Here is an 18099-nt window from a genome sequence, read left to right as displayed (position 1 = left end):
GATGATGACCGAGCAGAGTCCGTGGTACACACGTGCCACATCTTTGCCTTCATCTGTCAGTGGACCCGCCGGCTCGTTTCCGTGGGTGCCTGTGGTGGGCGTTGCTGCTGCCGTGCGCTGTCCTTAGGGGTCAGGGCTTCCTGACAGAAGCTGTCGGGCTGCGTTCAGGGGATGCCCTCCGTAGGGGCAAGGACCCGTCTTGCCCGCAGCTGCTGTCCTCCGATCACCCGGAACTGTCCGGGTCTGACACCCAGCTGCTCCGTGAGTTCGCTTCTGACCTGCAGCTGCTGCTCGCGCGTGTCTCCCGGTGGTCGGTCTGTCCCTCTGGCTGCTAACCTGCTCCTTCGTCGCTCTTCTCCAGGCCGTGTTTCTCGGCCTCGGGTGACTTCGGTGGCGCGATTTCTCAGGTGTTGCAGAACGGTGTTTCATGGGAGGTGCTGCTCCACAGCTGCCTGGTTTTCCCGCTCCTTCCCCCGTTCACATAACCGAGTGTGGTTCCTGCTCCCCAGAGCCCCCCGCCACCGGGGCCACCCGTGCAGCTGCGGGCACCTGCCTCCGCACCCCGCTGCCGCACGCCTCGCAGAGGGTGATGGGGGGCAGGGCTCCCGGCCGGGGCTCGTGTTCGCATCCCACCTCGCCCTCTCCTCAGGGCTAACTTCTCCGTTTCAGCTGCTTTTCCTGCCCCAGGGGACTTGATAAGAACAAGTTTTTAGGCCTAAAAGTAGATAGAACAGTTCTCGCCTGTGCTCTGTGCTTTATAAGTGATAGAAGTCACTTCTCGGCTCCGCAGTCACGGGCGAACCTTTCAGATCCTGGCTTCGAGCCTGTTTGACCTAGAACCGCCGCCTCCTGAAAACTCCAGCAGCTGCCGTCCGGTCAGACGGCTGCGAGGTCTGCTCCGGGCCACGTGCCCACCGGGTGCCCCCCGCCCCCTGTGTTCACGAGCCGTGCTGACCTCTGTGTGCGTGTGTGCGTGTGCGCGCCGTGCACGGCCGCTTCCGCGCGATGGGCAGAACTGGCGAGTCCCACTGCTGGACTCCTTTACCGCCCCGAGGTCCTTCTTCCCCTTGATGGGCTTTCTTCTCCCGATCCTTCTCCCACCCGTATTCATCCCCTTTCAGTCATCGCGGGATTCAGCGCGTGCTCGCCGCGTTCGTCCTCGCCATCTCCACCGGCTCTGGGTACTTAACCCCGGCAGGCGGCAGGTGCTGCTTGGCGCTTACCCCGCCCCCCCGTGTTCCGTGTGCGTGGAAGGTGAGGACCGCCGTGCCCGGCAGGACCCCGCGCTCCCTTTGGTGAGGCACCTGGTGTGCTATGGTCTGGGTTCTCCTGTAGGATTCTCTGCTTGTTCACAGAAATGGGGTTCTTACTCTGTTCTAAGAGCTTTATACGCGTTCGCTTCACTTCATGCCGATTTTATGAGCTAGACGGTGGCCGTCGTCGGATACGCACACAAGGGGGGCTCAGGGAGGGAACTGATTTTTTCCAAGGACGCCTGGCCGGCAAGTGACCGTCATGAAGACTAAGTGTGACGCGTTTCAGCATAGAATGCAGCTTGACCGTACGTGCATGCCTGGTGGTAGCTGTCCCCACAGTACACTCCTGGTCAGAGACTGCTGGTGGGCTTTTTTCCCTTAGAATTTGACAGTTGAACGTCAGAGTAGCGTGAGTGGAAAGGGGATGCATGGGACATTCGGTAGCCAGTCAAACGGTAGGAACGTCAGTTGACAAGACCAAGGAGTAGCACTCAGAACAGTTCCCACGCAGCTGGGCGTGCGGGGACAATTAAACTTGGACTCCGCCAATAGGAGTAGAGACCTTTGGGCAACTGCTAAGACTGTACCCACTTGATCCCGGCCGTGACCCCCGACGGCTGTTGGGATCCGCCGGAAGAGTGGAGTTGTTGGCACAGAGACCATGCGGCCTGCAAAGCCCGGGACACTGTTGGCCCTTTGCGGAGAAAGGTTTCCGGGCCCTGGAACAGATCAAGAAGATGGAACACAATCTGCGAATGCACAGTCCGTCGGCTCTCAGCAGCTCTGCCACAGCAGCGACGGGAGGACAGTCTGTTCAGCCCAGAACTAACGACGGTATTTGTATGGAAGGAATGAATGTTGACTCCTGTCCGCCTTATACAAACACTAATCTGAGATGGGTTACAGACCTAAACAGGAGCCCTTCAGCTTCTAAAAACTAAGAGCGAAACCACTTCGGAACGGGCAAGGTTTTCTTGGGACGCAGAAGCACAAGTCACCGAAGGAAACTCAGTGGGCTTCACCACAGTGGAGTTTTTCCGCTCCTCAGAGTGAACCAGTTGGCCCTGGACGGCTGTGAGGAGAGTGTACCCTGACAGGGGACTCCTGCCCTGAAGATAGAGAAATGCAAACTCAGAATAAGATGGAAAACCCAGTTTAACAAACGGGCAAGAGACCCGAACAGATCATCACAAAGACCGTACACAAGTGGCCAAGAAGAACATGGAAAGTTGTTCAGTGTCCCTGGTCATCCAGGAATGCAAATGAAAACCACAAAAAGATACCATGTCCCATCTGAGAGAACGGCCAAGATTTAAAAGAAAAAAAAAAAAAAAACTCAAAAAACCTGACAATACCAAGTGTGATAATAAGGTAGAGCCACTAGGCCTCACTGCTGTCTAAAATAACGCACCCAGTGTGATGCTGTGTCGGGCAAGTGTCCGGTGTTTTAAACTGGGGCTACTTCTGCCTTAGGGCGCTGCAATTCTACTAGACATTCACGCAGGAGAAGTCTATGTCCAAAGATATGCAAGCGTGTTTGTTGTTGCTTTATTCATAATGACCGAAGATTAGAAAAGCCAGGAAAATGGATAAGCAGGTTACGGCGTATTAATAGAACAGAATATCACTCAGCAATAGCGAGAATGAACGATGATAAATGCAACGGATAACGCCCCAAGTCAGAGCTCCGTTTGCTCCTGAAGGGGAAGGGAGGGGTTGGCTGTAAAGCGGCGCGGGGAGACTTTCCGGATGATGGAAACCAGCACCTCGTGCCGGGGAGGTTGCAGGAGGGCAAGCATTTGTCGAAACTCCCTGAACTCAACACCTAAAGCCTGTGCACTTTAGTACCCGTCATTTATACCTTGAACTTCTGAGATCAGGAAGAGGAGCAGAAGGTAAAGCAAACCCAAGGTTGTCTGGGAGGACACGTGACCCGTGTCACATGGTGACCAGGGAATTGCCTTTCCTCCCCAGCCAAGAAGGAGAGGCCAGGTCTCGGGGGATTTGGGAAGGGATCTGAGGGCAGCTTAGGTTAGCATTCTCCGGAAGCCCGCCGTGGTACGTTCTAGACTGCCCCCCTCCATGCAGTCGGCCTTCTGACCTTGGGCAGGGAGAGGTTTGCCTTTGTTCCCGGCTGCCTGGTGCCAGGCGGCTAAGTGTGTCTGGCTCAAGGGTCAAGTGCTGGGAAACCGTGTCCCTCAAAACAGGTACCTTAATAAAAGGAATGTTTTGAATCTCTGCGTTTGCTGTGTCTTCTCTCCAGAGGGACCAACAATCGGGCAATATTCGGGGTAATTACTGTTTCTCCTGACCTTGTATTTCTCTGTGGGATATTACAGCCACACTGACACTCTGGCCTCTCTCTAATCTCACTCGCAGGGAGTGAATGATTTCATTCACATGAATCAGGGACTGATTCACTGCATTTGGGAAAGAGGCGCATTTTTGGTTCAGTGCAGTTTCTCACAGTTGCTGGCCCTCCGAGGAGTCTGTTCTAGTCTGTGTAGCTGCGCGTCAGCTGTCCCTCTGGACCAGACCTGGGCTGTCCTGTTCTGCAAGCCGTCAGCGAAGTAATTCTACGTCAGAACTGAAGTATTTACACCCATGTGGCCACACGTCTCAAGCTGGACTTTTTCTTTTTTCTTTTTTCTTTTTTTAAAGATTTTATTTATTTATTTGACAGAGACTACAAGTAGTCAGAGAGGCAGGGAGGGAGAGAGAGAGGAGGAAGCAGGCTCCCTGGTGAGCAGAGAGCCCCATGCGGGGCTTGATCCCAGGACCCTGAGATCATGACCTGAGTCCGAGGCAGCCGTTTAACCAGCAAGCACCAGGCGCCCCTCAGACTGAACTTTCTAACCAGGTGTTCTTCCGTTCTAATTCTCACCTATTTCTGACTTGCAGGCAGAGAGAGATCGCTTCCCCTAGTCCTCCTCCCAACCAAAATGAAGAAAAGGATATGAGTTGCTACATCAAATCTAGATTCTCTTTTTAAAAGATGGTCAGACTCGGGTAGAAAATAAAACCAGCAATATGTTCTTTCTAGGAAAGTCATAAAAGTGACAAAAGCTGAAAACAAAGTAGAGGGAAATGCAAACAAAAGACAGTATCAAGGAAAGTGGGATTTAAAGTTAAAGCTGCTGGGTAGGGCTGAGGAGCGTTGCCTCAAACCATAAATACAGCAGCTGAACAATTATTAGACATACAAGGAAAGGGACTTCGGTTTTCAGCTATAGGAGTGATTTTTATCAGTTTAAACATCCTGGAGACAACAACAAAACCTCTCAAAATCGCGCTGTTTGAAGGCAGTGAGTGGAGAGCAGACAGGCCGCGCGTGCTCCGAGAGCAGGGTCCTAGAGGAAGAAGACCCACGTCTCAGTGAACCCGACATCCGCGCCGCTTTCCAGTTCCGCGTTTGCTGGTTAAGCAGCACGAGGCACGGCAGAGAGCAGAGGCTCGCAGCCGTCAGCACGTGGAGAGCTGGAAGACAAACCGGAGGGAAGAGCATGGGGGAGGCCACGACTGAAGGCACAAGGCTGGAGAAAAGAAACAGAAGAGAGCCTGACATTCATTCCTTACCTCTCAAGGCCTTCGGTGATTCCTAAGCTGTGCAGGGGGGGATGCTAAGAAGCCAAGTAGAAAACAACAGCCGAGAAATGAGGAGGCTAAGAAGAGTCCAGGCAGCTCGGTGTCGGGGAGGCAGAAATCAGAGTGTAGGGACTTCAAGGGATGGGGGACCCACGAGCGTGCTGAAATCACCGGAGAACAACACTTGAAGAGGAAAGGGACAGCAGAGACGGAGCAGTCTCATCTACCGGGAGAAGGAGATCTCTTCCCAAGGACGACCGGACCATCCAAAGAGCCGCTACCATTTTCCGTAGAGTGTTGGCGTCGAATAAAAACTTGGACGTGCTGCACGGCAACATGATCATGTTCAGTTCTCCGACTGAACATTGGAGAAAGGTGAGCCAGATCTTGGAGATTGTAGATTTTAAACTATTCATATATTCAAGATAATAGGGGCCCAATTGGAGAATTTTACCAAAGAAATTATCTATTACAAAAAAATCAAATGGAAATTCTAGGTATACTAATTGGAATTAGAACCGCATGAATTTAAACGCAGATTGGACAAAGCAGAAGATAAGATTTAGGAATTTATGGTAGGTCTGTAGAAAACATGGAGACAAGTGTGGAGAGGAAAAGGATAGGAAATGCAGAAAAGCACTTAAGAGAGATAGAGGACAGAGCAAAAATGTAACACATGTTCTTGGAGTCCCAGAAAGCAGAGGGGGAAAGAGTAGGATGGAAGAAACACCAACAAGAATTTTCCAGAATTAACCAAAAGACATAAAGCTTTACATTCAACAAACTCCCCGGATGTCAAGGAAGGTAAATGCAGAGAGAACCACAACCAGCAACGTCATGGAGACACTACAAAACCCCAGAGAGAAAGACATCGCCTTCAGTAGACACGTTGCTTTTTAATAGAACTGAAGCAAGAAGCTGTGGAGGGACGTCGTGCGTTGAGAGGAGCGCCGACCCGGAGCTCTGTGCTTTACAAATTACCCCCCAAATGAAAGCAAAATAAAAACATTTTCAGAAAAGCAAAACTTAAGACACTTCAGCAACAGCAGAGCCGCATTCAAGGGAGGGTTCCCTCCCGGGGGGAATTGAGAACATCAGGACGGGACGTAAGTGGTAAAAAGAAAGGAATGTGCCTGCGTCTTGGCGGTTGAAAATACTCTTGGGTTAATACAGTGTTGGGACAAGCGGATATCCACCGGCAAGAATGAAACTGGACCGTCGCTTTACATCACGCACAAAAGTAAACTCGAAAATAGATGCAAGATTTAAATGTAAGACCTGCAACCGCTGAAGTCCTAGAAGAAAACACAGGGTAGAGTTGGTGACGCTGGTTTGGGCGATGATTTTTGTGGGTAGGACACCAGAAGTACAGGCAACAGGGACAATAATCACAAGGGGGTTACATCAAACTAAAAAGCTTCTGCAAAGGAACAAATGAAAAGACATCTACGAACGGAAGGAAGCGTTTGCAAACCATGTATCTGACAAGGGGTTACTCCCCGAAACGTATAAGGAACTCCCACAACTGAGTAAAGAGAGCTAGTAACCTGCTTAAGACATAGGCAAAGAACTTGAATAAACATTTCTCCAAAGATGACGTGCGAATAGGTTTATGAAAAAAAGAAAAAAAGCTGACCATCACTCATCCTCAGGGAAATGCCAGTCAAAACCACAGTGAGATACCAGCTCGTACTGTCAAGATGACTCTTAAAAAAAACAACAACAACTAAATCAAAGGACGACGGTTGGAGAAGTTGTGGAGAAATTGGAACCTTCCTCCCACACTGCTTGTGGGAGTGCAAAATGGTGCAGCCACTCTGGAAAACCAGATGGAGCTTGTTCAAAAACAAAGAAACTAGAGCTATCCCATCATCCAGCAAAGCCGTGTCCGGGTATTTATTAAAAAAAAAAAAATAAATGGAAACCAGGATCTCACAGTGATACTAACGCTGTCCTGTTCTCGGCAGCATTACTCACGGTGGCCAGTCAGTGGAAGGAAAAAATGTCCCTTGGCAGGGGAACAGATAACGAAGCTATGGCATATGCGTACCATGGATTCTATTCAACCTCTTAAAGCAAGGAAATTCTGCCATCTAGGACAGCGTGGATGAACCTCGAGGACACCACCCTAAATGAAATAAGCCGGTCCCATGAAGTTACCTATCGGCGGATGCTCTCAGAGAAGGCGGTGAAAATTGTCGGATTTATAGCAGCAAAGCGTGGGATGGTTGCCGGGGGCTGCAGGAGGTACTTGCCGGTGGGCGTGTTTCCGCTGAGCAAGACGGACAAGCTCTAGAGGTCCGCGCAGCCCTGGGCCGTCGGGCCGCAGGAGTGCTCTGCTCGTGAAGGCGTGTGAGGAGAGCAGCTCTCATAGCAAGTGTTCTTGCCGCACGTCCAAAGCTGTTTCCAAGCAGGTCGATGTCTAAAGAACGTCACATTTTTTAAAAAAGAGATGGATGACTGCGACACCGAAGGCAGGAGAAGGTACACAGTTCGCTTTGCAACGTCCTGGCATTCTCTGTTTAGTGTTGAAAGTACTCGTTATCCTCTGATAAAGTTACGGGCTGCACTCTCTAGGGTCACCACCAAAAAAACCAAACCAAAACCAAACCCAAACCAAAACAAAACAAAAAACAAGTGTCTAGGGCACCTGGGCAGCTCAGTTGGTTGGGCAACAGCCTTCACTCGGGTCATGACCCTGGAGTCCCAGGATTCTGTCCCGCATCGGGCTCCCAGCTCCATGGGGGGGTCTGCTTCTCCCTCTGACCTTCTCCTCTCTCATGCTCTCTCTCTCAAATAAATAAATAAAATCTTAAAAAAACAAAAAACGAGTGTCTATAACTAGAAGTTACTAGAAGAGAGGCAGCTGGGTGGCTCAGTTGATTAAGCATCAGCCTTTGACACAGGTCATGATCTCTGGGTCCTGGGATCAAGCCCCGATCAGGCCCCCCTGCTCAGCAGGGGGTCTGCTTCTCCTCCCTCTGCCTCTCCCCCTGCTTGTGCGTTCTCTCGCTCTCAAATAAATGAATAAAATCTTATTTTTTAAAGTTACTAGAGTAAAACAGAATTACACTGGGCTAAGGCAGGCGCAGAGACACTCTGCTTGGCTCCCCTCTGAAAGGACTCGATGTTCATCTTTAGGGAGCAGGACTGGATGACGACCTGCGGCAAACAGCTCCCTCACAGCCGGCCCCACCTCCTCTCCTCAGCGCTGCTCGACTGGCCCTCAGCCCGGTGGTGGCACCAGATCCCAGCCTTCTCTGCCGAAGGTGGGACCTTGTCCCAGGGCTCCGGCTCCCACCGGACGGGAAGAGAACCCATCCAACCCACTCCGTCCTTCTTCCTTTCCTGGTCAGTAGGCCCTTCGTGTTCCTACCTCCGCCTCGGTGTCCGCTTCCTGGAGAGCCTGACAGTCAGCAGCAGGCGTGGTCCAGGAGTGCAGGTGGTGAGATGGAGTTTAAGGCCCGGCTCACCCCTGGCCTGGCTGGGGCGGAGCAGGGGCCAGTGGGGCCTTGAAAGAACGAGCGGGTGCGGGGCATGCGCTCGCAGAGTGATGGCGCTGGAAATGTGCGGGGCGGTGGGAGGGGGAGCTCTCAGGACCGCGGAAACAGGCGGATGTTATGAAGCTGCACTGTGACCCCTCAACTAGGTCATGAAAAGTGGGGTCCCTGAACAAGGTAGGCGTGAGAGCCAGAAGGTCTGAGTGGCTTCCACAGCGGGAGGTCAGCCAAAGCCAAGTTCAGAACAGCTACACTTGAGATGGCTGAACGTTGGTGGAGGCAGATCTTTCGGGCCGATATCAGGGCCCTGGTTGGGAAGATCTGAGATCCTGATGCATGAGTGGGACACCTTGGAGGATCCCTACGGAGACTCTGACCCCGCAAACTTTTCTAAGTCTGTAGAAGTGGCCTGGCCACATCTCCTCTCCTGGGTGCCAAGGCTCCGGCCGGGGTTAAGGTGCAGCATAACCCACTCCGGGCCACGCTGGGCCTGATGGTCCAGGAGGCCGACAGAGACCGGGGACTGTCCCTGGGACTGGATGCTGGGGGTCATGTGAGGGAATCAGAACAGAATGCTAGAGAAGGGAGCACTTATCGGCTTGAGGGCATTCCTTTGGGATCCAAAATCTCACACCCTGTCAAGGGGTGTGAATTTCACGTCCCTGCAGAGGGTGTAAGCTTTTTAGAATCTGTTGGAAGCAAGGACCCATGCTGAGAAACGGGCTTGAACTGGAACGCCCGAGTTGCCAGGCGCGTGGCAGAGAGTGGCTTGCGGACGAGGGCGTGCTGGCGCCTACGTGGTTCCAGGAAGGCCCAGAGATCCCCATTCAGCACGGCCAGGAAGGTAGTGGCTGATGACAGTAACTTGGCCCCACGATGGCCCCGAGCTGCGATGGCCCCAAAGCGATGGAGGCCGGTGGCAGCTCTTAGCCACGGGAAGGCAGGGGATTACGGTTACAACAGCAGCCGGGAAGGTCAAGGGATGGCCTTGGAAGACAACAGCAAGGGAAACCTTCCCAGCGGGGTGGCGCTGCTCATTTACTTTGTGTGGAAGATACGGCCCGGGGTTAGAAGAGGCGTGGACTCGTGGTCGATGCCAAGTGGCCTGGCTGGCTGGTTCAGGACCTAGAAGGAGGAAAACTGAGCGATCAGAGAGAAGAAGGTGCGGAGTAGAGGCACGCGACAGGCTTTTGGGGGTGCACACAGAGAGATCTCTGGACGGCTGGGTACTGCCCAGCGTCTTCAGGGGAAGAGGCACTGAACAACCAAACGGACACAATAACTCAACTAGCCATGTTAGCCATCAGCAGCCACACCAACACCAAACACGGGAATGAAGAGGCCACAGCAGCAGGGATGGGGACATGTTGGACCCAGCAGCGTGGACTCCTACGTCCCAAGGCTGACCTAGCTACTACTCCATTCGCACGTCCAACCTGCCAACGACGGGAGACCGCCCCGAGCCAGCAGTACGACACCGTTCCTGACGGAGCCCAACCAGCCCCTGCGTGGCAACGTGACAACATCGGGCCAGTGTGGTGTGCACAAAACCCAGAAGACACCTCTTCTGGGTTCTGGGTTTGACTTTCTTGGCTCCGGAGCCTCAGCCAGAGCCACTCTCCAAAGGCTCGTGGCATGTCTGACCTAGAGGCCTAGATTCTCACAACATGGCTTCTGACCAGGGAACACGCTCTATAGTGAAGGAGATGTGCGAATGGACCCTTGTCCATGAGACCCACCGGTCGTATCTTCCATCCAGGAGCTAGCAGATGGGTAGAACGCTGGACTAGCCTTCTGAATGGACAACCGAAGCACCAACTTGGAGGCAGGAGCCCATCGGGATGGGACACCACGACCCGGGACATGGCATACACATTGAATCCAAGATCTTCATCCAGCAGCGTATCCTCAAGAGGAAGAGTACGCTGTTCTGGGAACCAGGAGGTGGGAGCAGGAGTGGCTCATCCAACATCACTCCCGGTGACCCACAGGCAACTTTGTGCTTTTCATCTTCACGACTCTTGGCTCTACAGCTTCTAGGCCCCAAAGGGTGGTGTTTGCTTGCCAGGGGATAGACTACGTGTCCCTCTAAATGAGAAGCTACTGCTTCTGTCTAGGCACTTTGGGGTGCTTCTGACCCAGGGCCAGCGGGCTATAGAGGCAGTCACCACCGAGACGGATGAATCACTCTGACTAGCAGGAGGAGGTGGGGCCACTGTTGTGGGCGTGGGAGAAATACTTGCGGGATTCCGGTACCCCACGAGAGCTCTTCTCGGGGCTTCCTCTTCCCATTCGGACTGTGAACAGTGGGCACAGCAATCCTAGCCCAAGAAGGGCATGGCTACCAGGGACTCACAGTCCTCAGGAAACGGGGTTTGGACCAGGCCACCAGAGAAGCTTGAGGCCAACACGTGGTAGTTGAGTGTAGGGAATTTAGCATGGAGAATGGAGGAGGGAGAGGCTAGGAACCATGGCGGCCCCAAGACCACTGCAATGGTTGGTCTATAATTCATCCTACTAACTTCCCTCTTGTAAGTTTCCCCACACAAAGAGGCCCTCAAGGGGTTGCTTCCTACCCATGTATGAAAAAGTGGGTCCATGCAGCACAAGGAGTGGTCAGTGGCAGAAACAGAGCTGAGTCAGCTCCCTCTTTGAGAAAGTATGATCTGCTGACCAGCAGTAGGAAATGGGGTTGGGTGCGTGGCAGCCCTCAGCTTAAGATGGGGCCAATGATTGAGCAAGGGTCACGTTTTTATTCATGTGCTCCCCTACCCTCAGTGATGATGAGACAGTGCTGTGTGAGCTCAGCCACTTCAGTCCAACGTGAAATTGTTCTATGGGGCAATGTTAAAAATTTTTTTTATTAAGGTATGATTGATATGTTATGTTTGGTTTTGGGTATGCAGTGTAGTCCTTCAATATTTGTAATATTGGGCAATCTTTGCTCTGAAATGCCTAGTTGGGCTGGGTGGGGGGATTTTATCAGATCTGAATCACGGTCCACTGGTCCCGTTCCTCTCCCAGAGTTAGTCCAACAACCTCTGTTACTGCAACTTCATCACAGCCCTCTGCTTCTCCTCAAAGAGAACTGATGCCCTGGAGAGCGAAAACAAGAACAAAAACCAGAGAAGAACAAGTAAAGAACAAAGGAGACACAGTGGATGGCAGATTTAAATCCAGACATGCTTAATTTAATTGAATGGACCCAGTGCCCCCAGTGAAAAAACAAATATTGTTTGATTGGATAAAAAATACTAAATTCAAATGCAATGCTACTTACAAGGACACCCGGGGAGCACTGGATGCTACGGTGTTTTAGGTAGCTTTAAAAAATTATTGGAACATCTAGTCAAGTTAAAGAGTATGTTTGACACAAGATAAACTCAGTACCCCAGACAGAGTTGAGAGGCTGAAAACGAGACACTGAAAGGCATTGCTGGACCCAAAAGAAAGGCAAACATCTCCCAAGACCAGAAACAGAGCAAATGGGAATCGGACAGAGGGGCCGTGGCCCCAGGATGTCCAGAGCTGCTATACGGGCAGAGCTCCGTGCAGAGGGGAGGCTGACGCCAGAGCTGGAGCAGACTCACTCACTCAGGAACCAAGCGGGAAAGGGACGTCGGCCTCTGCTTAGGGCTCTGGCTTTCACAGAGCAGCTGCCATCAGAGACCAGAAGGCATACGCTGGAGACCTGGAAGGAGACCAATCTGATCCACCCCTGGAGGTGACATCCAGAATCTTCCAGGGTCCCCTAGACAGGGCAGGCACTAACCCATCATAGGAGTTGGTGGGAGCTGGAAGAGACAACCACAAAACCGTCGGAACAGGGAACACAGGCGGGAGAGAGAAAAAACCATGCCACTTACAAACCAAATTTCAAAAGACATGCAGAATTCTCATGTTAACACAGTTATCGAACTCAACGTTTAGAATCCATTTCAGGTGAGACTGATTTTGTAGAACAGCCTGGAAAGACTGAGGTAAGTATGCCTGGGAGACTCAGGGACAGAAACAAACATACTCCTCCTCCCCCCACCCCTCAAAGAAACTGATTTACAAACAAAACCAGCAGAAGAGGAGGCAGATAAGGAGCTAATTAGAAATCGTGGAAATGAAAACTATGTTGTTTGACATTTTAAAAACCCTCGATAGGATAAACGGCAGACTCTAGGGAGGGGGAACGCTGATGAATTGAAAGATGGTACCAAGAAACTCAGCCGGTGCCTTGCATGAAGAGAAAAGCACTTTGAGAGCTGCCAGGAGGCTCGGAGGATGCCCCATCAGGCTATAGTGCAATCTACGGAGAGTTCTAGAAGGCTGCAGAGAAGTGGTACCTGAAGAAATATTAGCAAACACCCACTGGCAATTTTCCAGGGTTAGAAAAGACACAGTTCCTTAGATTGATTGTGTTTTGGAGGCTACACAGGATAAAGGACAATCCCACTGCCTTTGCTCAGTTGACTCGAAGGGATGACTACAGGATCTCATTGAGACAAAACGGTATTTTCTAGAAAGTATACAAAATATGGCCTCATAAAAGAAAATGTGAGTGACCAAAGACAAACATATATGCAATGATTATATGACTGTGGGAGCACGGGGGAGTCACACCAGGATACACACCAGATATGATTTACCACATTAAGAGAACAAAGGGTAAAAATCATATGATCTTAGATGCAGAAAAAGCATTTGATAAAACTCAACATTTTTCATGCCTCTCAATAGGGGCGTCTGGGTGGCTCAGTCAGTGAAGCGTCCAATTCTTGATTTCAGTTCAGGTCATGATCTCAGGGTTGTGGGATCAAGCCCTGCATTGGGCTCCGTGCTGGATGTGGAGCCTGCTTGAGATTCTCTCTCTCCCTCTCCTTCTGCCCCTTCCACTCCCCCATCTGTCTCTGTCTCTCTCAAAAAACCCACCAAAAACCTAAACCCCAAAACTCAATAAATTGGGCATAGAAGGAATGTACCCCAACATAATAATGGCCATCTATGACAAGATAGGGTTTTCATTTTCTTTGAATAAATTCACCCAGAAGTGGGATTACTAGATCATAGGGTAGTTTTGTGTTTAATTTTTGAGGAACCTCCATACTGTTCTCTGGAGTGGTGCACCAGTGTGCGTTCCCATCCACGGCGCAAGAGGGCCCCCCTTCCTCCACCTGCTCACCAACACTTACGATCTCTTGTCCACTTGGCGACAGCCATCAGAACAGGGGCAAGTGACCTCTCACCGTGGATTTGGTTTGCATTTCCCTGATGATGAGTCATGCGGAACACATTTTCACGTCCTTCTTGGCCAGTTGTATGTCTTTGGAAAAACATCTATTCAAGTCCTTTGCACACTAAGTGGGTTTTTAATTATTTTATTTTTGCTACTGAGTTATAGGAGTTCCTTAAATGTGCTGGAGAGTAACCCCTTCTCAGATATATGGGTTTGCAAATATTTTCTCCCATTTGTCAGTTGTCTTTTCATTCTGTTGGTTGTTTCCTTGGCTGGACAGAAGCTTTTTAGTTGCATGTAGCCGGTTTTTTATATTTTCTTTTGTCGTTGATGCTTCTGGTGTCCTATCAAAAAATTCTTGCCGAAACCAATGTCAAGGAGCTTTTTTTCTGTTCTCTTCTAAGAGTTTAACACTCGAGTCTTACATTTAAATCTTTATTTCTAGGTGTGGCAGAGACACTTAAGACCCTCTGAATGTTCATGTGCTCTCCCCCTGCATTTCTAGCCCTTTGGCAAAAGGTAAGACCATGTAACTTGCATCTAAGTTGTCATGTGCATGTCCGGTTAATTTCTGTGAGCAGCATGAGGTAGGGACCCAACTCCGTTGTTTTACATGTGAATATCCGGGTTTCCCAACCCTGTTCATGAGGGTTCTTGGTTCCCTTGTCAAATATTTGTTGACTGTCTATGCATGAATTTCCACCATTGTTTTCAATCTATTTATGTTTTTATATTTCAAATACATCTTTTGTGTGTAGAATATTGTCACTTCTTTTTTTTTATTATTTTTTAAAGATTTGTTTTTGGGAGAGAGAGAGAGCACACACAGAGGGAGAGGGGCAGAGGGAGAAGGAGACTTCCCACTGAGCTGAGAGTCCCATGTGGGACTCAATCCCAGAACCCCAGGACCATGAGCTGAGCCGAAGGCAGACGCTTAACCAACTGGGCCACCCAGACACCCTATTGTTGTTTAAAAAAATCTCATCCGGCAATGTCTGCCTTTCGATTAGAGCGTTTAGTCCAGGAGATGGCTAATTTCCTGTATTGGTTAACATTTCAGGATCGTTGGGCCAGTTTCTATCATAACCACTTAACGTTGCCTCTGGGACATGAAATCAGCCACAGACAGTAAACGAATAAATGTGTGTGGCCGCGCTCCCATAATGCTTTATTTATAAAGATGGGCAGCAGGCAGGATGTGGCCTCCTGGCCACAGCTGGGGGACCTTTGGTTTCGTCCATTTACGTTGGACGTCATTACCGGTAGGATTAGATTTATTAACGTTATTCCTTTTGTCTCCCCTGGTTTTTTTTTTTTGTTGGTGGTGTTCCTCTAACCCTTCTCCAAAGATCTGAGCAGAGGCTCACCCCCCTGCAGCTCCCTCGTTGGGGAGGTCGATGCTTCATTTCCCGGCTGCTCTGCCCGTCCCATACTCCGTCCCCCCGACACCCCAAGCCCGCAAGGCTTCAGCCCTCTGCCACCCAGGCTGTGCATTGTTGGGAGAATGCGTAGACCCAAAAGAGTAGAAAGCCCACGCCCAGCGCCCAGCGCCGGTGTGTCTTTCAAGGGCAGGCTGTTCTCTCCCGCCCGCCTGCCCCAGGTCTCCTGCCGACGCTTGCCGGTGCCGTTTGGTTGATCACCCAGGGATTCGGGCCAAGCTTCCATCCAGACTCTGGGCCTCACTCCTTCTGCAGCGATCTTGTTTCCAGAATTTCTCTCCCGACACTTCCAGGTCCTCTGCCAGCGCCAGGCTCTGGACTCTGCCCGCCCTGAGCTGGGCAGATCCAGGCTTTCCAGCACCATAGCAGTGGGGCTGGGGAGAGTCCCAAGTCCGGGGCTGGGCTTTTATGCCTGTACCAGTCTGTTCCCACCAGCTGAGGGCACTTCTCCAGGACAGGGGCCTCCTCGAGAGGTAAGCCACCAGCCGCTGGGGCCACCAGCCTGGCAGAGGGCAGGCGGCAGGCACTTCGGGGAAGCACCCACGAGAGGCGCTGCGCTCTCCCTCGGCCTGGGAGGTGGGTTGGGGCCGGTCTTCCAGGAATTCGATTCCTCCAAAGAACCCCTGCTCTGCGCACCCCATCGCCCTCCTTTCCGCTTGTCTCTCAGCAAATTCTTCTCGACCCCGGAGCAAGCCCATGATTTCTCTCTGCAAACGCTCCTGGGATTTCAGGCGCCGGGCGGCAAGGACCGCCATGGGAAGATTCATTACAGAGGCTCTGACTTGCCAGCCTCATCTGTCCCCAGTGTTTACCAACGTCCTTTCTCAGGAAGGAAATCAAGTGCCAAGCTTTTGCTCCGCAGGACCCGGCCAGAGCCTCGCACTGTCCCCAGGCCTTCTCCGTGCGGGGGGCGGGGGCGCGGGGGAATAGCCCATGCCAGGCTTCCTTGAAGGGGATTTTGGCTTTCATAGAATTTCTGATGGTACGAAAATATATATTGATTGTTTTGCTTCCTTTAAAACACATACTAGAGGGGCGCCTGGGTGGCTCAGTCCCTTAAGTGTCTGCCTTTGGCTCAGGTCATGATCTCGGGGTCTGGGGATCGGGTCCCATGTCAGGCTCCCTGCTCAGCGAGGAGTCTGCTTCTCCCTCTCCCTCTGCCCGCCCCCCTGCTTGTGATCTCTCTCTCTCTCTCAAATAAATAAAATCTTTTTAAAAAAATTAGATTTTAGGGGGCGCCTGGGTGGCTCAGTAGGTTAAAGCCTCTGCCTTTGGCTCGGGTTATGATCCCAGGGTCCTGGGGTCGAGCCCCACATCGGGCTCTCTGCTCCGCAGGGAGCCTGCTTCTCCCTCTCTCTCTGCCTGCCTCTCTGCCTACTTGTGATCTGTCAAATAAATAAAATCTTTAAAAAAAATTAGATTTTAGGATCTTTTTCTATCATATTTCTTGGGTGAATCTTGCCTCCCAGTTTGGAGCCGCCGGCTCACCCCTGACATCAGAGAATGTTCGTGTTCACGATCTCCACATCTTAGAATGTGCTGGTGACTTTGCAGCCGACACTCTTTATTTTAAAAACTAGCCGAATGGACTGTTCGAGCCCAACACTCTGTTCTCCACCTTTGAAAAAGAGAACGTGGTTATTGAATACCAGGCAAATAGGGGATCCTTTGGAGAGACAAGGACAGCCCAGAGTCCAAATCCTGAAAGCAGACAGACTGAAAAGAGATGTAAAAGCCCCTTTCATGGAGAAAATGACAGGCCCCAGCGGTGCTATTAGACGCCCGTGACTAATCACGGCTGGTGCTGGCTGCTGTCAATTAGCCTGATCAGCCGGTGGGGGGGGCGGGGGGGACGGCCTGCCTGCCAGCAGTTGTATGTTTGCAAAGGGGGCGGAATTTCTGAAATGTTACACTCTCCAGAACTGAGTCCTAACCTATACATTGTGGGACGTTTAGGAAAACGGGGCAAAAAACCCATAAGCAAGCGGAGAAAAACACAAGGGCGATGAACGTCGTACCGTGATTTTTACAGTTATTTTTCTGTTTTCTCCACTCGGTCCGAAGAGGACCGTTGTATGGTTTTTCCCCTGAAATCTGTGAGTGGGAGGCAGGATTACTCACATTAGATTTCAGCCAAGACATTAAGTCCATTAGGGAGCCGGTGCAGCTCGTCTCAGCAGCTCAGGAGAGGGGCCAGCCGGCCCGACCTGCCCTGGGGCCCTGGGCCACCGCTTCCCTGTGGGGCTCCCTGTCTGAGAGCTCCGGGGCTCTAGGGACTGGTCCACAGGCCTCTCCGGTGTGGACGGGGGTCCCTGCCGCAGAGCTGGAGGGGAACGGCAGGGGCTCACACACCCCCCGACCCTCCCCTGGAGCCCGGAGGGGAGAGAGCCAGGTCCTCCCCAGGGAGCTGCTAAGGGCCCAGAGTGCTCTGCAAACAGGGCTGACTCAGACGGCCTGCCCGGCAGGGAGCGGGCTCCTGCCTCCTCCGCCCCCACCACAAAGCTCGATGCTGAACCCTCTTTGCTCACTCGGGCCCCATTTCCCGTCTCCCACCAGGGCCCATTAGGGGCCATTTCTGGGCCCCGAGCGTTGACCCGGCTCCCTCGCCACGTGTCTGCCCTCCGAGGCAGGTGCCCCACAGCTGGATCCTGCATTTCCTCCGGGCACTTCTCTTGGGAGTGGCCTCGGGGATAAACATGGGGTTGGCGGTGCCTGGCTACCTTTGACCTCACACCCCCAGCGGGGGTCCGGCTGGGATCTCGCAGCAGGCCCTGGGGAACCCCATGATCCTCGAGGCCCTGCAGATGACTCTGTGCACGGGGTGTTGGGTTGGAACACACAGAAGTCAGCATGAAAACGCCGTGGGCTTTGTCATCGGCTTGGAACCACAGACCCGAATATTTGCAGCATAACCTAGAAACAGCGAGGCTGCATTTTGTGAGAACCCCCTCCACACTCCCGCGCCCCCATGGGGCCACACCCAGAGCACCTGAGCTTCCCTTCCAGCCCACAGCCCTCCGGAGGGTAAACTGAGGCGGGGAGGATGGGAAGGGGTGCGCCCTGCTCACTCCCCTCGGGCTCATCCGCCACCCCCG

The sequence above is a fragment of the Meles meles genome, chromosome 8 (assembly GCF_922984935.1).
Source record: "Meles meles chromosome 8, mMelMel3.1 paternal haplotype, whole genome shotgun sequence".
NCBI classification, from domain to species: Eukaryota; Metazoa; Chordata; class Mammalia; order Carnivora; family Mustelidae; genus Meles; species Meles meles.
This window is presented reverse-complemented; position numbering follows the sequence as displayed.